Here is a 20,707-nt window from a genome sequence, read left to right on the forward strand (position 1 = left end):
ACAGGATAGTTCTCCGATTGTAATTTGACTATATGAGAAAACATAATTCTGTTACGCGAAAACTCAAAGAAACATCTTTTCCAGCGCGTTTCTACAATTCACAGACCGGCCGCGGCGTCCGCCATTTGCACACGCCAGCGCATAGGTGTCTCGGGTGCCACGCAGCGGCGCGCCCGGTTCCTTGCAATACCTCTAGCTGGCGATCGCCTCTGCCGCATCGCGGCCCACGCAAGAGGCCACGTTTCTACCACAAAGCCCGCCTTCGTGCATAGCGTTCGTGGCCAGCGTTATAGGTAAAAATTTGGGTTGCATACGCTCCAGTTGCCGGGAAGTGGGAGAATCAGTCAGGGATATTTGAATGCTATCATGTTCCACTCTTAAAAACGAAGCTTAAGCGTTCTCCCAATTTTGTCGATCCGAACGGGAATGGTCGAGTTTGAGAGAGCTCACTCGGCCATTGTAGGCGTAATCCCATCTGACTCAAACCAGTGATCATCACAAGTTACAAGGCTTACAGGTGTGCAATTTCTTGCTGAAAATCGAGGGTTGCTTGGCTATGGAGCCTCCGTGTTGGATACATAGGGTCCAGAATAGGCGTGAAGAGGCTCGATCAGCAAGACCGAGGGATGTCAAGTTGCGGTCATCACGTTTGACTATGGCGGGCTCACTACGAATAAGCAGCAAGCCCGATAACAAGGTTAAACCATACTGCCTCAATTAGCTGTATTTTGAGGTATGCGTGCAAGCTTTGTAATCTGTAATTAAATGTCACTTGCGTATTTGGTTACGTCATTTCTGTACCATAGGGCCCTAACACCTTCAGCAGCACAAGATGTTTCACCTATACCACTGCGGCTGCTTTCAATATTGCGCGTACCCGACTTTTTTTAAATAGCTGTATTTAATGTGAGGCTGGTGCCTATGTGTGGTGCTGGGTACTTCTATTCTTTGAAATGGTAGTTTTACTCACGATGTTGACAACAAAACTAACTAGTGTGAAAAAACGAAAAGGCAGATTCGCGTACACATAAATTCGCCTATAACAATATGAATCTTCACAAAATATAAATATAAACACAACATAAACGTTCACACAGCATAACGTTCACAAATTATAGGTGTTCTTGGGCACCTGCAAATGAGGTCTCTCCTGAGCGTTACAGTCTATTCTTATTTATTTAAAAGCAACTTACTGGTCCGCATTCCGTAAGGGAGGTATGTATATTCTATCGCTATACTACAATTTTATGCCTGCAAATCATATAACCGAGAGCTTTCCGTACCATTTACAAACCAAGTTTCCTTCGACCGTCATAACTTTCTTGCCGTTCGCAGCCGTCTCCGAGCTAATATTACGTTGGACAGCACATGCCCACCGCCGCAGCCCAGAGAATCGCCTTTCATGTTAAGTGAACAATAGCGAAGAAACGAGGTAAGCGTCAGTCTGAAGAAAATGTTTCATGAAAGGCACTTGTCTTCGTCAAAGCGACAACTGCTTTCCTTGGCAACGACTTTATAGCGCACTCTCGCCTCCATCTCTCCGCCCCTTAGCACACCAGCCCCCACGTGGGTAAGAACCTTAAGCAGCTACGAAAGAGTGAGTTGAGGAAGGAAAGTTGAAATGTCTAAAAGAAGGCATCAGTCGGCGACAGAGACAGGGAAAGAGGGGAAAGGGGGGGAGGAGCGGAATTTTGCAGGTGCTTATTTATAGTAGAGGTGGCAGGCGAATGAGAAAAGATATAAAAACTGTCACCTGCAAGCTGACATTGTCAATACGGTGGCCTTAGTTTCCCTAGGAAACAGGAAGTAAGCAGTGATTTGATTTGGACAGGAGAAAAGAAAGTTACAAACAAAACTGAGTGACTTCAACAGATGTCGAGTTGCTCGTTATGCTAATGACAAAAATGTAAACAGCAATGCCTAATTCTTGCAGTCTTATTTTTGATCAGAACAGAGCTTACCATGTACCCAAGTTTAATGTTTATTTACAAGCCATGCCTTTTTTTTAAGCTCTCCGTCTTAATTCGTTTTAAGCCTATTTTGAAGTTTACTGTTTCTTCATTTAGTGAATATTTTATACTTGATCAAGCTTTTTTTTCCCCTTCTCTCAAGTTTCGACAAAACATGTTGCTGTCTTTTCCCACTGACACTTCTGGCATGAATTAGACACATTCTGATACCACTAAACAATTTTTGTTCTTGTGACTGTTATTTTATTTTTTAATCGTTTTTGAATCGCACCATAGCCTTTCTCGGCTTACACCCCGTTTTCTGGGAGAACTAAGCCGACCGGATTGACAACGCCTGCTTACACGTGGCGGTTTATACCTTGGCGCTCTCCATCTTTCTTTTTTTTTTGGCTGCCACTCCTAATAAAGAATCACCTGCAGGGCCACCGCTCTTTTTTTCCCTATCGCAGCTAATACTTCCTTTTGAACGCTTTCACTTCATTTACCCAGACTTCCTTCAATCGTTCATACCCGCTTAGATTCCGCTCCCCTGAGGGGGAAAAACTTATTTGTCAAAGAAAGTAATCGTCGCCCTGCCAATGACAAGTCGCCTGTTCGAAACGTGAGCTCCAGACTGCAGCTTGCCTTTTCGTCCCATTGTTCATCACTTCAATTCTCCCTCATCCCGTCAACCGGTCGTCTTGTATGCCTTCAACGTGAAAGGAGAAGAGCAGACCAATTACTTAACAAGTACCACAGCACACTAGCAACACGATATCTGTCTTCAGCCCCCGCAGCAGCAGTTACGGTGCAAGATGATGGCTCTTCGGCGCAGATGAAAGGTAAGCGCCATTTGACGCTACAAAGGAATCGCCATCTCGGGAGGTGTCTTGCGAGCACAAGGATATCAGTACTCACAAAACTGGATGACTCGGAATGATTGCCCGTACTTTTCCTTGCTCGCGTATTTTTATAGATAAACGTTCTTCACGCATGACACCCAATCTGAAATTTAAAAGAAAGTCTTGTTGAGCACTGGCACATCATTTCTCAATTTAATGAAAGGCATTGCAGGTGGGCTAATTAGTACATATACTTCTAAAAAAGGTTTAAACATTTCTTGACTCTATATGCGGGCAAAACAACAACAAGAAAAAAAGAAAACTAAGTGGACGGTAGCGATTGTATCACGCATATGTTTGAGCGATAGCTGTGGTACGGAATAGGCGCTTTCGCGATCCTGATCTCAAGCTAGCCGAATAACTTGGAAGTCTCAAGGCCCGGCTTCGTCCCCGACAGTATAAATGATGCTTCATTATGTTAACGTTTAAACTAGTACGCTTCTCTTCGATGCTCGAGTACTCACCGGCTTGCTGAGCACACAGTGGCGTAGCCAAATACGGTATGATGACGATAGCATGGCGCCAATGAGATGACGACTGTGAAATGACGGCGACGGCATGAAAGCATGGGTTGACGACGAGTCTATGATGATGGCGTGACGACGGCTGCATAACGACGACTGCTTGCGATGGCGTAATGACGACTGTATGACGGCGGTGTAATGAGGATTCTTAATTGATTACGACGGTATACGAGGATACGGTAACGACGGTGGCACGAGAACAATGGGATTACGATGAGTGCATAAAGACGATGGCATGATGACGACTGTATACGACGAAAACTATATGACGAGGATGGCGTGAGATGGCGTGCTGAGGAGTTTATGACGAGGATGGCGTGGCGACGACCGCATGACGAGAAAAGAATGACATCTGCATGATAACGACCGAATGACGACCCTGAATTCGAAACGATGATATAATGATAGTGTGATGACAACAGAATGAGGACAGTGGGATAACAGCGAGTAACGATGGCGTGATAACGACAATATGACAACATGCTGTGAGAGGACGTGACGACGGTGCCTTGACAAAGCTAGAATGATGCCGATGTAAAGACCAAGATGGCATCCCCACGGCAGTATGGCAATTACTGCATCATAACCGCATGGTGGTGACGACATGACAATGACATCATATTCCCGATTGAATGAGGACAGCATGATTTCGATGAAATGACGAAGAAGGTATGAAGTCTATGGAAGGACGCCGGAAATAATAGGTGCGTTTCGCCGCCAGTGATGCGTGGAGAGCCACACCACCTGGTGGTGTTTCAGGCAATAAGGAAACAGAGCTTTGTGTCATGGTGGCTCCCGAAGAGCAGCGTGAATGCGATGAGTGTCGAAGAGTGAAAAATCGTAATGCTCAATAATGGTGTCATGCTAAGACTAGGCAGAACAATAAAACATTTCGTATCCCCATGGACGGCGTTTTAGTGGTTTTCTTACAGCTTCGCTGGCCATCCACTTTCGCACGGCCGAGTTGGCGAGTTAATTTTTTTCTTGCTTTTGTTGCGCTCTTAAGCCATGTATTGTTTCAGTGCACTGCTTCTGAGTGGTGACGTTGCGTTGAATCCAGGCCCCCTAAATCTTGTAAAGACAACTCCGAGAGACTCACTCGTTGCATAGGTGATTCTATGCGAGACTTAACATATCCTGGGTCCTCGGATGGTAAATCTGACGAAATGGCTTCTGTCGGGGTTTATCCTAACATATGCACTATGCTTGCTCAGCTACATGAAGGACAAAAGAGAATCGCAGAAGATATCAGCGACATTAAGCAGTTCCAACATACAGTTACCTCTCGCTTTGATGCACTTGAGAAACGAGTATCCGATCTTGAGTCTCTGTCCTCCGCTTCTAAACCCAGCACTTCAGGTGGTCATACTAGCGGTGTTAAAATCCGTTCATTGAAAGATGCAGTAAACAAAAATTCTGTCTTGGAACGATGATCTCGATAACCGCTCACGCAGAAATAACCTTATTTTGCATGGAGGTTCTAGACTTGCAGAGAAAGCTAACGAAATTTTGCTTACTCAGGTCTCGCAATTATTTGCAGGAGAACGAAGGATTGAATGCCCCCAAATCGAATGATGCCATATGATATGCAAAAGAAATGGCAATCGACCACGTCCCAGGATCATTAAGCTTCTGGACTACCGCTACAAATTGGCTGTACTGAAAAATGAATTTAAAATGAAAGGCATTGATATTCATATAACTGAATATCTCACGGCTTGTGTTCGTTCCATCAGAAAAAGTCTGAGGGAACCTACCACTTCATACAGGACTAATGGTCACACAGTCCGTTTGCGCTTTCATCATGCCTTCTTTGAAAATGTGAACTACACCTGGGATGACATTGCCAAAGCCTTGATCAATACCCTTATGAAAATGACTGTTGAAATGTTGTTGGCATATTGTTGACGAATTGTTGACTCAATAGCCTTTCAACAATACCTCAACAAATATTGAAACCACAGAGCAATAATTCAACAGTAAAGTTGTTGGGCAGTTCACAACAAAAAAGTCGTTGACTAAATTCTGTTGGTATATTGTTGAATAGTGTTGAGTATTATTGAGCCATTGTTGAGTAGTTTTCAACAATAAAGTCGTTGACTAAATTCTTTTGATATATCATTGAATAGTATTGAGTATTATTGAGCCATTGTTGAGTAGTTTCCAACAATAAAGTCGTTGACTAAATTCTGTTGATATATTGTTGAATAGTATTGACTATTATTGAGCCAATGTTGAGTAATTTTCAACAATAAAGTCGTTGACTAAATTCTCTTGACATATTGTTGAATAGTATTGAGTATTGAACCATTGTTGAGTAGTTTTCAACAATAAAGTCGTTTACTAAATGTTGTTAACTTATTGTTGAATAAGATTGAGTCACGAGCAATATTGAGTTTCGAAGTATATGTGAAAAACACACGAACATACGTATGTGTGCGTTTTTTGCATATATATGTTGCTTTACTGATCACTTGTCACCATTGCATATATACAGGGTGTTGTTTCACGTTACTTGAACCATAGATGTATATACACGTGTTTCAGCTAACTTTACTCAGAGTTTAAAAATATGCCGATGCACCATAAGACGATGTGACCAAATGCATGTTGCTCACTTTTGTATGTGTTACGCTATTCTTGTATTTTTCCTAAGTAGTTAATTAGTCAAGAAAATTAGCCATTCTGAAGGAACAAAGTTAATTAGGCGAAAAATTTCAATTAGGAAGTTCTAGAGCACTTTGTAAAACGTCCGATTAGGCCATTTCTAACTTTCTATCTATTAAGCGTTATTGTTTTTCAGCTTACTGCGGATGCCCGCGAAATACAAAAAATATCACCTGACATACCCGCTTGCGCGCCGTGCTTGCAGCGCTCTCAAACGAGCATACCATCGAGCAGGGTGTGCTGCCGCTTAAAAGGCGACAGGGCAGTGACGAAGGCGTTGGCTGAGGTATTATAATTGACGCCAGCGACGTGCTTCCCTCGCTGCAGTTCATGATGGCGATAAGCAGACGAGTGTTCACACCGGTTAAATGGTATGTTTTCGTTTGTGCGCGGAAGGCTTAGGAGCAGTGCAATCACGACTCGCAGGCGGGCATGTCATGTGATGCTTTTTGTATTTCGCGAGCATACGCAGTAAGCTGAAAAACACTAATGCTTAACACATAGAAAGACAGAAACGGTTTATTCGTACGTGTTGCCAACTGCTCTGCAACTTGCTAATTGGAATTTTTTTCCTAACTTCCTTGCTTCAGAAGTTGGTTAATTATCCTTGGCTAATTAGCTAATTAAGCAAAACACAGAAATAGCGCGACACGCTACATACCAAAGGGAGCAACATGCATTTAGTCGCGTCGTCATAGAATGCATAGAGTTTACACTCGGCCTAAAGTTAGCAGGAAGAAACACCCTGCATATATATATATATATATATATATATATATATATATATGCAGTTTGAGAAGACAAACGTCTCTACTAGCAGTGACAAACAACCGATGATTGGACGCATCCTGCATTTCCATCGGCGTCCATTATAAGGGGGCAGTGCCCTGGCTGTGTGTTAGGAAACGGCATTGCATGCCTCCATGTTAAATATGGTCAAGGTGGCGGAGGACGTTAACAAAATTCAAGTCTGGGGTTTGACGTGCCAGATCCACGCTTTGATTATGAGCCGCACCGTAGTAAGAAACTCCATATTTATTTTCACCATCTGGGGTCCTTTAACCTGCACCGAACGCACAGTACACGGACGTTCTTGCATTTCACCTCCATCGAAATGCAGCCGCCCCGACCGGCATTAGATCCCAAGCACTCGGGTTATTAGCGCAACACCTCAGGCCACTATGCCACCACGGCGGGTGCGGCGGATAAAGGAGTGAACATCGTTTTTACAGAGTGCGTATCGCTTAGATGTTACCCGTTAGCACGCACAGAACGAAACAAAAAGCTTGGCTAATATGTATGTCATCGTGCTCATATTTCACATGGAGGCCACATTCTTTTCTGTGACGTAGACGGGGTGCTGGCGAATGTGTTGGGAATCTGCTCGGCCACCAAGCAGAATCTGCGCTGCTATACGTTCTCGGTGACAAATCGCACAGCGCAGAAGCACACACACAAATGTTTAAAAGAATGGGACGACAGACCGCCTGCAGTTTGCTGTGACGTCGAAATAAGAAGCACAAACAGCGACGTTTCTGTACTTTTCTGGTCAATAGTTCAGTTCGCATGGTTGCGGCACGCATTACTTTTTTTTTAAATCCAAACGACGAAAACTGTGCGCGCACAAATTAGCACGGCGTTTGCGACGTTTGAATTTGGCGCCTTTTTCCGCGCACTCCATTAGCTCCGGCCGGTGCACCGCGTTACTGCGCCAAAGAAAGTAGTTCATCAAAGAAGTGAAGCAAAAAACTTTCATACACATGCAAAGCGCAACAATTGTTCTGTAATAACATGAAATCACAGAATTTGTTATCAAATAGTACAATTTATGATAATATAAGCGTGTATTTGTATGAGTGTACATGTATGATTGCGCGTTTGCGGTGTTGATGCTTGGAGCATTCCGGCGAGTTCGTGTACGCCGTTCGCTTGAAAGCTTCCTGCTTTTCTGCGTTCTTTGTGTGCTTCGCTGTGACATCTTTGGAATATTCCTGCGTGTTGCTCGCTTTTTATGGGCTTGTTGCCTCGAAGATCGCCATGATCGCCTCCGACTCAGCGTCATCAAAGGTGAGTTGATGTTTCGAATTCCCCTTGTTCGTCCATTGCGAAGCGGTGTACGGGAGCCCGGAAATGAGTTCAGCGCCTGTGCGTGTTTTCCGCGGGCCTCTTTTCTAGTTTTCATTCCTAGCACTATCCTTCCGTTGCGAGAATTGGTTGTACAGCACTAGATTTGTGATATATAACGTGGAGCTTTGTCCTGGTTTAACTTTACTCTCCGCTTGTGGTGACGTAAGGCAGCTATGTGGTGCCAGCTAAAACAGGGCTGTTGTACGCCATGATTTCTGATACGGTGTTCGAGCACCGATTGAGTTAGCCTTATTAATGAGCGCATAACAATGCGACCTGAAACCGTCCGATCTGTACTGTAATCGAAGATATTTCGTTTGCGCCACGCTAGTACAAGGCGTGTGAGTGAGCTGTAGCAACAAAGGGGGGGGGGGGTGGCGGTGGGATCAGCGAAAATGTATTCTGTTGCGCTGTTCCCTTCAGGATCGAGTGACACCGCGGTGCTTCAACGCCCCACTATCTGTCACGCCGTGCGGCCGACGTTCGCGCGACCGGAAAACACAGAGGAGGCTGTCTCGCAATAATAAAAAATTTCAAGTGTGTACACGCGATTCTATGCGATACGTGACATACAATAGGGGTGATGCCACAGAGTGCTGCGAAATCACCGAGTTATACGCCTTGCCAACCGCGTGTGTTTTGTTTTCCACCTGTTAGCGCGCATTCAACTTTCTTTTTTTATCTTCTCCGTTCGGTGCCATCGAGTGCTTCGCCCAAACGGCTTCGCGTAGGTGCTCTGCATTCACGGAAAGGCAGATTTCATGGCACTCCAGGTCCTACTTTACTGGGATAGAACATTAAAAGAAATGTAACAGCGTGAAATTTCAGCTTTTCGCACTTTAGTAACTGATTGATGTAACAAAGTTTTAAAATCAGTAAAGGAACGAGATAAATGCCTGGCATATCTGCCTTGTCGTCCCACTGTGTTTCGAGGCGGCATGTATATGTTATCGGCAACATAAACATCAATAATTAGCATTGTTTCTTGTGACCATAGAAGTAGCTAGTTATGTCGAAAAGCCATTTTTGCTTTGAATCCGAGTACTACACAGTGAGCAGATTGAAAGGGGAGCGCATCATTGTGAACTAAATGACGACGCTTTGCCACAAGCTTGGAATAATGTTTTTTGTCGAAAGAGCAGGTCTGTGAAATTCTTTCTTTGAGTGTAAGCAAAACTTCAGTAGCATCAGGTAGACGGGGAGTAAAAGAATGTAACACTGGGGCCTTATATGAAGGAGCTGCCTTTAATATGTGGCCATAACAGTTAAGTAGATGCGTGGAAATAATTTTTAATATAAGTAGAGGAATGTGAAATAAATTATTTGACAAGCTCACACTGCCATTGGCAAGAGCAGCCACACTTTCGTGTACTCGATGACTAGTCATTTATATCCGTCCATTTATGTCAGCCTAATGGTCCATGTAGCTCTTTTGATTGTCGCTTTTGCTGCATCGTGGCTTCATGTTTTAATACTGACATCTTTTTTCAGATTCAAAGTGAGCTGGGAGACGCCCCAGCTGGCACGCTAAAGGTGAATTCTTTGGTCATCCATTCTGTAGCGTCACCATGATCAAATACAGTGATGTCGTGAAAATGTATTGCAGGAAGCAGGAAAAAAAAACATTGCTGATGCAACTGCAAGGCATTTGCTCCAGTGATCAATTGGTGCAGAGTGCCTTCATTAGGAGACATGGTGCCTTTAAGCACTCAGCTGAAAGACTTAACAACTGCACCGGGACTGGGAGTGAATTCAGTGTCACTTGTGAACATATTAAACGCAGAATGTGTCTTTTTCAGTGTATATGCCTGATATGAAACTTAGTGTGGACATTAGTGGTCTACATGAGTGAACATCTTTATAGTTTTACCAGAACGAAGGTATAATGGCCTATGTCATACAGCAGTGCACTGCTAGATGTATCAAACCAGAACAGCAGCACCCTTCGAGAAAGTTGGCTGAAGAACGAGCAATGATCGGGGCTTTCTGCATTTCAAGGGCCAAATTCCAAAAAGATTGATGCCGAGCTGGATGGTGCGAAGTGCCGGTCACCACATGCTCTATCTTGGCATTATGTCTTGTTAAGGTACAGAAATTGCATCACTGCTCATAAATTGGAAATTGGAAGGTTGAGGGGAAGTGGAAGGGCTCCCCTCTGGAGCAGCCAGTGCATGCCCTTTGCTATACTGATAATCCTACCTTAATGAGAACCAGTGATGCATGTTAACCTATTACGCAGCCAAGTGCATTCCTTGTTTTGTATTAAGGGGACACTAATGACACCCTAAATGAATTTTAAATAAAGCATCGTCTTAAATAACTACTTCTGTAAATTTCTTGGTAGTTGCTTGATTATTAGAGAAAATAAAGCTCAAAGTTTAATTTTCTTAGTATCGCCCCAAAATCTTCGTGCTGACACCTCATTGTCACATCATGGATTCCAAGTATTTTTTCATACTTTGGTTGTATTGGTTCTGTAAATGTTCCTGACGCTTTTTATTTGGGTTTTTGGAATATGATGAAGAACATCTTTATTTGTAAAAAAAATTGCTACACCTGAACAGACGTCATCTAAATCCATGACGTCACAGCAAGCGGGTGTGGTAACTTCAAGGCAGCACTGCCACCAATCTTTCCTCTTGCTGCTTTTACAGTTTACTCGGCCTCTTGTCACGGTATGAGTGAATCTCTTGAATTGTAGGAAGGTCATGTACAGATACATCTAAAATAATTTTTCTCTATAGTGCTTTCATGCCGTAGTTGCTTAGGGGTGTTAGCACAGCTCCGCTAAGCACGAGGTCACAGGATCAAACAACCGCATTTTGATGGAGGGTAAATACAAAACTGCCCAGGTACCTTGCAGCCTAATTTAGTAAAAATTAGTCCAGAGTTCCCCACTATGGCGTGCCTAAACATCAGATTGTCATTTTGGCACTTAAAATGCCAGAATTTAATTAATTTATATTTCTTTAGTGCTCCTTTAAGCTGTAGAATTCATGATCTCTGCAAAAACTCATGCTCAAAGTATTCTCCATAAAGATTAAATAAACAGTAGATATAAGTGTCTATTTATATATTGAATTGTGGTGATACGTGATGACTATTAGAACGGTGGTACAACAAGACAGACAGAATTGTAATACAATGTGTGACGGCACGATGATGCACATCGAGGAAATGACCGAGTCTCCCTAAAAGTCCCTGACATGGACATCAACTGACTGTCCACAAACTTCTGAGTTCACTCCGTGATCTTGTGCAGCCTGTGCTTTGCGAGTCGATTAATTTAATTGAGGTGGTGGTTGGCACATACTGTCCTTGCAACTTATGTACATTTCATACAGTGGAGTGGAATCCTCACACATTACATCTGGAGCACAGCAAGTGAACATGATGTGTAGGGGTAATCTTAGTAATGATCGACAATCATGTCCCTCTTCGAGCTCCTAATGCTGCTTGCCAACACAAGCAGCAGCAGTTGCCCAAGATAGCGGGAAAGAGATTCATTGAAAAGTGGCGTATGCCCAGGGTTGCATAACCAGTCACCCAAGCTGTTCTGACGGTTGATTTTGAACTCTTCCCTCAACATAGCAGCCCAATCTCCCCATTAGACCATGGGCTACCTATTGACACAAATGGATGGGAAAATAGAGACCTGAAAATATGAAGTATCCTAAGAATGGTAATCACAATAAATAGTACTAAATGTGCATTAGCTCAAGCTCTTGGGCCAGTTGGTGCATGATGAACTTGAAAAAGGGGGGTACCAGCAAAACAAAGGACGCGCACACACGGAAGAGGCGTTAGACAGGGAGTCCGTGTCTAATGCCGTTTCCTTGTGTGCGTGTCATTTGTGTTTCGCTGGTACTCCCCTTTTTCAAGTACTAGATGTTTGGATACTTTGGTTTATTATTCTTGTTTGTGCTGGATTGTTCTTCTGAAACGTGGCATCCGGACAGCATAAGAAGCTTGTAAGAAGTCCTGTTTAGCATTCTAGATTTGCAACAGGTACTTTTTTAATTTATTTGCAGTAGGGATGTTGTGTGAATGTGCTTGAAAGGCTTAAAACTGTTTTGCTAACATTTACTTAAACGTGCAGGTTCACATAGGTTGAAGGAGTGCACATTGAGAAGGTTATCCTGGCACAGCTTACCATGGCCTGCCATGGTGGACCAGGAAAGTTTGCAAGGGCCTTGCTTCACCATGTGTTCACAGAGGAGGAGCTCATGGGCCATTTGGCCTTTGGAAATAACACCAAGGGGCAAAAAGGGCTCTTGACCCCACCAGGGTCAGTGCTGTTATAGGCAAGTACCATATATCCTTTCTGGTTGCATTTTTACATTCACATTTTTTTCTAAAATTATGAACTTGCCATTGGCATAACAAACGACTTTCAAGTAGCCCGTGTGTGCAGTTGTGTGCTACGATAGCCTACTATTTGGAATGACTGTTCATATGATCATAAGTGCGTAATGCCGCCATACACAAATGCTTCTAAAATTTGAAAGCTGCCTTCACAGCTGAAAGTTCTTAGTGGCTCCACCACATAACATGAGCTGCATTGGCGCATTAGCAGTGCTACATGGCTTTCATTGCAAGGAATAGTTGTCTGTGAAGCACGCTCCAAATCTATTGGCATGGAGGACATGTTTAATTAGCCTGAAAGTGTTATTCTAATACACGAATTGCGGAGAAGCTATGCTCAAGTGTGGTTACTGCTCAGCTCGAGCAGGAGCACGTTCACCAAATTGCAGAAATCAAAACAGCTCTCCAGGTTCTGAGATGTGAAACAGTAGATTCACCAATTTTAACAGACCACATCGAATTAAGGTTGCTCCTATATTGAAGGAGGTCCATGTGATGCCAGACAGCAGCCTTTTAGCAGAGGGAACCTGAGTGGTGTGGCAATTTTCTTTTGGTTGTTTCAATCAAAGAAACAACATGGACAGAGTTGCAAGCATTGCTGTCAACAGTACTACGTTTAGTGGGCGCTTACTCATTCTAAGCACTTAACCTATGACTCGTATTTATTAACGCACACTTTATCACTTTGTATTCTAAGATATGAAAAAAATATTTGTGGCTTTTCCCCATATACTTCAATAAATTGAAAATAGGCTCTTGGGGCCCAATGTATAAAGCTTCTTACAGTCCATCGGACATGTCCACTACTCCCATTCTGAAATTGTTAGAATTGATTCCTGCTTCCTTACTTCACCTACCTGTTAACAGGGTTATTATGAACCATTGCCAAGTAGATTACGGGCTTAAAATAATCAAAAAGATGAATGGGCTTTTCTGTTGCTCTTGTTTAGCCCGTTGAGGGTCACATTTTGGGGAGAAATATGCCTCTCTAATTTAGGAGTTAATATTTTTTGTGGTTTACAAATGCTCAAAACTTTCGAATTGAATAGTGTCCTATTCAATTTAGTCTTTGAATGGTCACTATTTGTAAATGTAAGTATTCTAATATTTCGAAACACCAACATGAAATTTGAGCCAAAGTACGGTAAATTTTCACGTCCAATAACATAGTATAGACATAAAACGTAAGAACTTGTAAGAATAGCAGACCAGGCTACATTAGTTAAGTAGCTGTACTTTAGAGGCTGTACAGCAATCATTTATGCTTACTGAAGAGTCCTGTGCATGTGAAGAAACCTTTTGCTGCTCCATTAGTGCTTTTAATAAACAGCTCTTCATAACATAACAATGACAGAAACTTGCAAACATTAATAATACTAGGTTGTGAGCCTCATCTTACATTAATTGTGATATCAGCTGTTCATTATTCAGAAGCTATCCATTATTTGATTTGCTTCTAGCATTATTCGGTTCAGCCTCAAAAATCACTTTTCGTGCACTCTTAATATTTTTATTGCAGATTTAAGTTCTTCAGAGTGACGTTCCGAGAAAATGAAGTGGTAAATAATATTTTTAAATAACGATGAAGTGGCAATACCATTTCAGTATTTGCAGTTTTAGATGTTTTATTTTTTTATGCAGGATAAAGCAGCATAATTTTTTTGTGTAATGAAACTTACAAAAACTTGTGGCAACACTCCCAAATTACTGCAATGACAGACACCAAGGAGCTAAGTGAAAATCAGTTTTGGAGAAACCCATGGAGCGACAGCACTTTAAGAATATTTTCTAGAAGCCTCAGAAGGTTGCAGCACCTCCAGTGGGATGCTAGGCAACACTTTGTTCTGAAACGGCAAATTTTTTCAGAACGTTCCGTCACAGCCACAGATGTACGGCAGTAAACCCTAAAAGGGTTAAAGAAGTCAGTGCTATGGCATATGGCTCTTAAAAGACAGCATTTCTTCGTATCTGTCACATTCTGCATGTTTCATGCTAAGCAGCTTGGTGCACAACTACATGGAATCCTCATTATAACAGTAATTCAATCGTTGAGGCAGAAAACATACTTTGCTGTAAGCAGTGTCTTCTTTAATGTAGAAAGTCCTAAGTCATTGTAAGGCGAGAAGTACATTCCGATTGCATGTGAACTCAGGAAACCTAACTTCAAATAAAGCTACACTCAATTGTAGTGACATGACAGTATTGTATTTGGAGCATGGAAAAGCACAGTTAAATGCTGCATATTTTAATTATGAAAGTTACAAGAAATAATTTAATTGTCAGTTCAGGTTTATTTATGAACAACATGAATTTTTTTCACCATTTTGTTTCTCAGCAAGCAAAGTTCACATCTTCGACATTGAGGATATTCGTAAAGTTATTTTGCTACAGTGTTTTGTTCCTCTTTGCCCTTTCCTGCATTTGACACTTAGTGGAGTCCCGTGCCACACAGAATCAATTTAAATGGTCATGCTGCAAAGCTGTACCCGTGGAAAGTTGGAATTAAGCTACACAAATACATAAATCAATTTCATTATAACAAGGGCATATTGCATGCCATTCTTTTGCATGTAGAAGTTGCTTTTTAAAACTTGTTCTGGCTTCTTCTTGTTGCAGGCTTCACGTGTCACAAGTTTCCTGGTACCAACATGCCCTATGTAAAGAACTCTGGCCTCGCTTCTCGCATGGGACCAATAGCCTCTCAAGAGCCCAAGTTGGACAGCTCAAACCAAAACACAAGTGTTGTGCTTTTGTAACTCTCGACATTTTTATGTTTTATGTTAGTCTCCTGAAGGGCCCAATTTGGATTTCTCAAATGAGCATACAAATGTTGTGCCTTTCTATGCCTTGATATTATTATGTTAATTTTATTTATGCTAATTATGCAAGTCTCCTGAGAAGCCCACATTGGATTGCTTAATCCAGAATACAAGTGCTGTGCTTTGTTACAGTTCACTACATTTTTATGTTAGTTTTTGATATGGTTCCAGTAAGGATAGTGTTTCCTTATTAATATATTTTTTAAGTATCTTAAGTCATTTCATGCCAAACCACCCAATTTTGTCAAGAACTGTTCCACTATGGCAAAGCATTTCAAGTTTGCTTGATTTTGAGTAGGTACAATAAGAAAATTTTTGAGAAAATTTGCTTTCATACATACACTTGAGTCATTCCAGGGCAACCAACCAACGTTTTTTTGACCATCACAGATATAGTTGAAACTCCGAACTCTTGCTCCCCATTTATTTTCCTTCGCAAAAATTTTTTTGAATTTTGGCAAAAATTTATTGTTCTTGCCCAGCTAAGCTAGAAGGCACTGATACACGTTTCTTTTGAAAGGGAAATTGTATGATCCAGATATTCAGATGATGTTCATGTCAAGAGACAAGTGGTGTGACTGCCAAAATTTGCAAAGTTTGAATTTTCTTTTAATGTAGGGAAATACAGAAGGCACAAAATAAATATAAAATCAGACTGGTTGACTTGGGATAGCTGCAAAATATTTCAAGCCTTGTAGGTTCAGTTGATCAGCTAAAAAAACTGAAAGTTCCAATTTTTTGCAAGAAGCTTCGTGTTGAAGGTAAAAAATTAGCTTTGGAGGTTGGCACAAAAGTATGTCGCCCATCGTTACACAGCCCTACATGTCTGCTATGCATGTGACAAGTAACAAAAAGGTATTCTTTAAGTGCAATAAATTATTTTCTCTAATGTTCATTTGTGGATCACACATACAGCATAAATATAGCATAAATATATGAAGCCATGTCAGCTAGCAAGGAAAGATTGTTAATATAATTAGCCACAAAAACTACTCAACAAACTGACTGCCTTTTTTATCATTGCGAAGGCAGGTGACGTCAAGCGCTGCAGCTGCAGTCTCAACTTGTATTTTTTTAACATGAATGCAAAAAGTGGTCGCCAGTGGTGTCTGACCACATCAGACTGAACAAGGCAAATATGACTTTTATAGGTGAACATGTTCTGGCTCTGAAACAGTGGTAGCAAACAACACCACAAGAATTTGTTCACACTTATGTAGGTTTTCAGTCTTAATTATGAAGGTGTTTTCTACTTGCATCATCATTGGGCTCCAGGGAGCAGGGCACGAAGTGTCCTGCTCCCTCTGTGTTGCATTGCAGTGCGACATGCCCTTTAAAATGCTTTGTATGAACAATATCAGCGCTCTTCCTGGATTTACTGTCTACATAATAGCCGATATTTCTTTTTGTAAACTGCATGAAAGATATCTTTTAACACTGCAGGATTCCCTCGCATATTAATACGTACGAGGTCTGTTAGAAAAGTATTTGACTTTTTTTTGCAGACACCTGATGAATATGAAACAAGCGCGTTTTCATCAGCCACCCTTGAACCTTTTCGCGCATGCACGAATTTTTTCCCGCCTGCCAATAGCGTGAATTGCTGGGACGCAGCATTTGAATGAGGTAGTACACAGTGCTCTCGTCGTTTTTTTATTGCAAGGAAAATGGCGGAGCGACGGGAGCAGTGCTACTGCGTCAAATTTTGCCAGAAACTGGGCGACAGCCACGTGGAAACCATTCGGAAGATTCAGACTGCTTTCGGTGACTGCGCTATGAGCAGCACACAGATTAAGGAGTGGTACAACCAGTTTAAAGACGACCACGCATCGGTGGAGAGCGAGCCACGCTCCAGTCGGCCATCAATATGCCGAAATGACCAGGTCATTGCCTAAGTGAACCCTGTGGTGATGCGGGACCGTCGTGTGACTATCCAAGAAATTGTGGAAGAGGTGGGCATCAGCACATTTTATCCACATTCCATTATCACCGAAGATTTGGCCATGAAGAGATTTGCCCCGAAATTCGTTCCCAAGCTGCTCATGGTGGAGCAAAAGCAACTTCGTGTTGAAGTCTCACAGACATGCTGGATTCCACAAACAGTGACCTCAACTTCACGAACACCATAATCACTGGTGACAAGTCTTGGATGTATGTTTATGACCGGGAAACCAAATCCCAGTCATTACAGTGGAAGCATTCCACGTCACCAACCAAAGACCGCTAAGTGCGCATCAACGTTAAAGTGTTGCTGACTGCTTTCTTTGACTCCTGCAGTGTGGTACACCACGGGTACGCACCACAGGGTCAAACAATCACTAAAGACTACTACAGGGATGTCCTCCATGGCCTATGTGATGCTGTGTGGCGCAAGATACCAAAGTTGTCAACAGGAAATTGGCGCATCCATCACGACAATGCTTTTCTCGCACTTGATTCAGACTCTTTTGGCGAAAAACCAGACTCCTGTAGTTCGACAGGCTCCTTACTCTCCTTATATGGCCGCCTGCGGCTTCTGGCTATTTCCCAAAATCAAGAGGCCATTGAAAGAAGCGCAATTTCAGACAAGAGAAGACATTATGGCTGCAACGACAGCTGAGCTAAACTCCATTCGGAAAGAGGCCTTCTCGGAATGCTTCTAACAATGGCAGCACCGCTGGGAGAAGTGGCTGGAGTCCCAAGGAGACTACTTTGAGAGTGATTAGGTTTCCAATGCTCCAGTTATCCCAGTTTTTTTTTTCTTCAGCCAAAGGTCGGATACTTTTCTAACAGACCTCGTATTGATATTTTATGTGCAATGGCTGTATGGTTTACCTGGCCCACACCAAACACAAGCCTCGTTGCGTTAGAGCATGTGTCCCTTGGCAATAAAATGCAGACACTAACACCGGTTCTCTGTCATCTGTGTGGAGACGAAGCCAGCTTTGTGGTCTGCATTCCCAGCCGGCAAGCAGTGCGCACATCCGAGAAAAGTCGGTGCTGACAAAATTTCAAAAAAGAATTTCTCGCATTTAAAAATAATGCCTTTTTTAACTTCACACATGCATAGCAGACATGTAGAGCTATCCAATAATGTATCACATACTTGTTGGCCAACCATGAAAGCTGTTTTTTCCTTCAACATGAAGCTTCCTGCAAAAGATTAAAATTTGTTTTTTTTTTACAGGCGATTAGCTGAACCTTCAAAGCTTCACATTTTTTTGCTATACTATGTCACCTGGGCTACCATTCTGTATTTAATTTCTGTCCTGTGAATTTTCGTTACGAAAAAAAAAACTAACGGATTGCAATTTGACTCATTTTTGCCGGTGCCGAAAGCAATTGAAGTATTCAAATATTTAAAAAATTGGCTATTTTGGCAGTTGCATCACTTCACCGTATTTCCACGCACACCATTCGAAGGCCTCGATCAATACAATGTGCATTTGAAGAAGAATGTTGATTGATGTCCTCTAGCTCAGCTGAGCAGGAAAACTAAACTGTCACCAAAGTGCTACAAAATATCTGGCAAAAATAAATAAAAGTGGGTAACGAGTTTTGAACTCTAGTAAACATATAGTAATGTTTCAGCTATATGTGTGCTGTCAAAAAAACGCTGGTCGATTCGGCATGGAATCGCACACCTGCAAGTGCATCTGTGCCATTGTCAGAGTTCAATAAAAACTGCATTTGACATAACTTTGTAAAAATAACTTATTGCTTTCTAAAATACATGAGTAAAATTAATAGGTATAAGTCGGCTTAAATTTAAAATGCAACGAAAGATCTCTGGTAATGGCATGATGTGCCTTTCATGTTTGCATGAAACCATATCTTTTTCTGAATTCTTTCGTTATTTTTTTGTGGCAGTGAATAAAATTGTAATGGAACTCTCACAAGGAGTAACTTTGATTCCAGCACATCACTAATAGCTGTTTTTTTTTCCATATAAAAATCTGAAGTAGTTAATATGAATAAGTCGCTTGATATGGAATGACCTGCGCAGGAATGTTATCATGGCGGAAAACACAACTGGATCATGTAACAGCAATGCAGCATAATAAATTGCTCCCATCAGCATCACTTATTGTGATTGCCATTTTCAGAAGTATGTAACGTTTACCGAAATTGGCACATACCATTCAAGCAACAAATAAGGATTGTACAGTGATCCTTTTTCAGTTTTACAGATCTTTAAGTTGTCTGTGCCAGGTAGCATAATTTTTTTTCTTGAGCTGGATTATTCAGAGGTGGACATTACTAGCACAAGAAATGGAAACATTAAACTGATTATCATAAATTTATTAATTCACTTATCACATCACGGCACATATTTCAGTTTGCAAATTGTAGCCAGTGATTTTGAAAGACATATTCACTTGAAATTAATTTCCAGGATGACACCAGTTGCGAAATTTTTCCATTAATGTGAGAAATACATGGGCATTCCGGTTACTTTTGTGCTTCAATGCATAACAGTGCGTTCTGTTAAAAAAAAGTAAGTGCTACAGCAGTGCATTTCTACAGCCAGTTTGATGGCATGTGTCTCGTTACTGGTGTCATTCTGGAAGTTCGTTCTAAGTGCATACACCTTGTAAAATTACCGTCTACAATTTGAAAAGCTTTATTAGGAACTGAGTTTTTCTTAATCAGCTGACTATGGTGTCTTGATTTCTCATGCAAATAATGTTTGGCACTCTGTATCTAGAATTATGTTAGCTGCAACAGTCCGTGTTTAATAAATTCCATGAAAAAGATAACCACCCTGCATATCAGGTCTCAGTTGAGTGCTGTGGGCTCAAGCAAATCGTGCCATGGTAATAGTACCACTGGCTCCCAAATAGAGAAAGCAAGTGCCTTTTTTGAGTGCTCTTATTAACAGTCATGTCAGTCTGCTTCTACATTTAATTTAGGTATTTATTTTTAAAAATTTATTTCTTTTGAGAAATGTGTTTTACTTGAGGGCCACACAGACTACATCTTCAGTATTCTGTTTTGTTATGGTGTCAAGCTGCAGGAAGTTTGTACTGTGCAATAGTTTTTAAGAAGTTTCTGATGTGCTCAAACTACAAATGTTTGTACATTTACACAGATGTTTGTTTACAAATAAACAGTTCACCTAGAAAAATGGTTTTTGTCTGCATCAGTTCAGCACTCTTAATATTGTGGAGGTCCATCCACTCTGACAATTGAAAAAAGTGGCATAACAGTACTGCTAGCAGTTTTACAATATGGTTTATTACAGGCGATCTGGGAGCATGCTTTTGAGCCCAGGGTGGCAGAGGCCTGCGATACAAAACGCCTGTATTTAAATTTTATCCCTGCCCTCTCACAGCAAACATACCAACGTGACATCAAAGGTAATTATAGGCAAC

General features: G+C 41.7%; 1 long non-coding RNA gene across 1 annotated transcript; it reads left to right on the top strand.

The window, feature by feature from the left end:
* Positions 1–7,939: 7,939 nt before the first annotated feature.
* Positions 7,940–20,460, top strand: LOC139052490 (uncharacterized). The gene is made up of 4 exons (XR_011509932.1): positions 7,940–8,109; positions 9,661–9,702; positions 12,269–12,473; positions 15,151–20,460. It is a non-coding gene; the product is annotated as an uncharacterized lncRNA (long non-coding RNA).
* The last annotated feature ends 247 nt before the right edge of the window (positions 20,461–20,707 follow it).

This window comes from Dermacentor albipictus, unplaced genomic scaffold, assembly GCF_038994185.2.
Source record: "Dermacentor albipictus isolate Rhodes 1998 colony unplaced genomic scaffold, USDA_Dalb.pri_finalv2 scaffold_24, whole genome shotgun sequence".
NCBI classification, from domain to species: Eukaryota; Metazoa; Arthropoda; class Arachnida; order Ixodida; family Ixodidae; genus Dermacentor; species Dermacentor albipictus.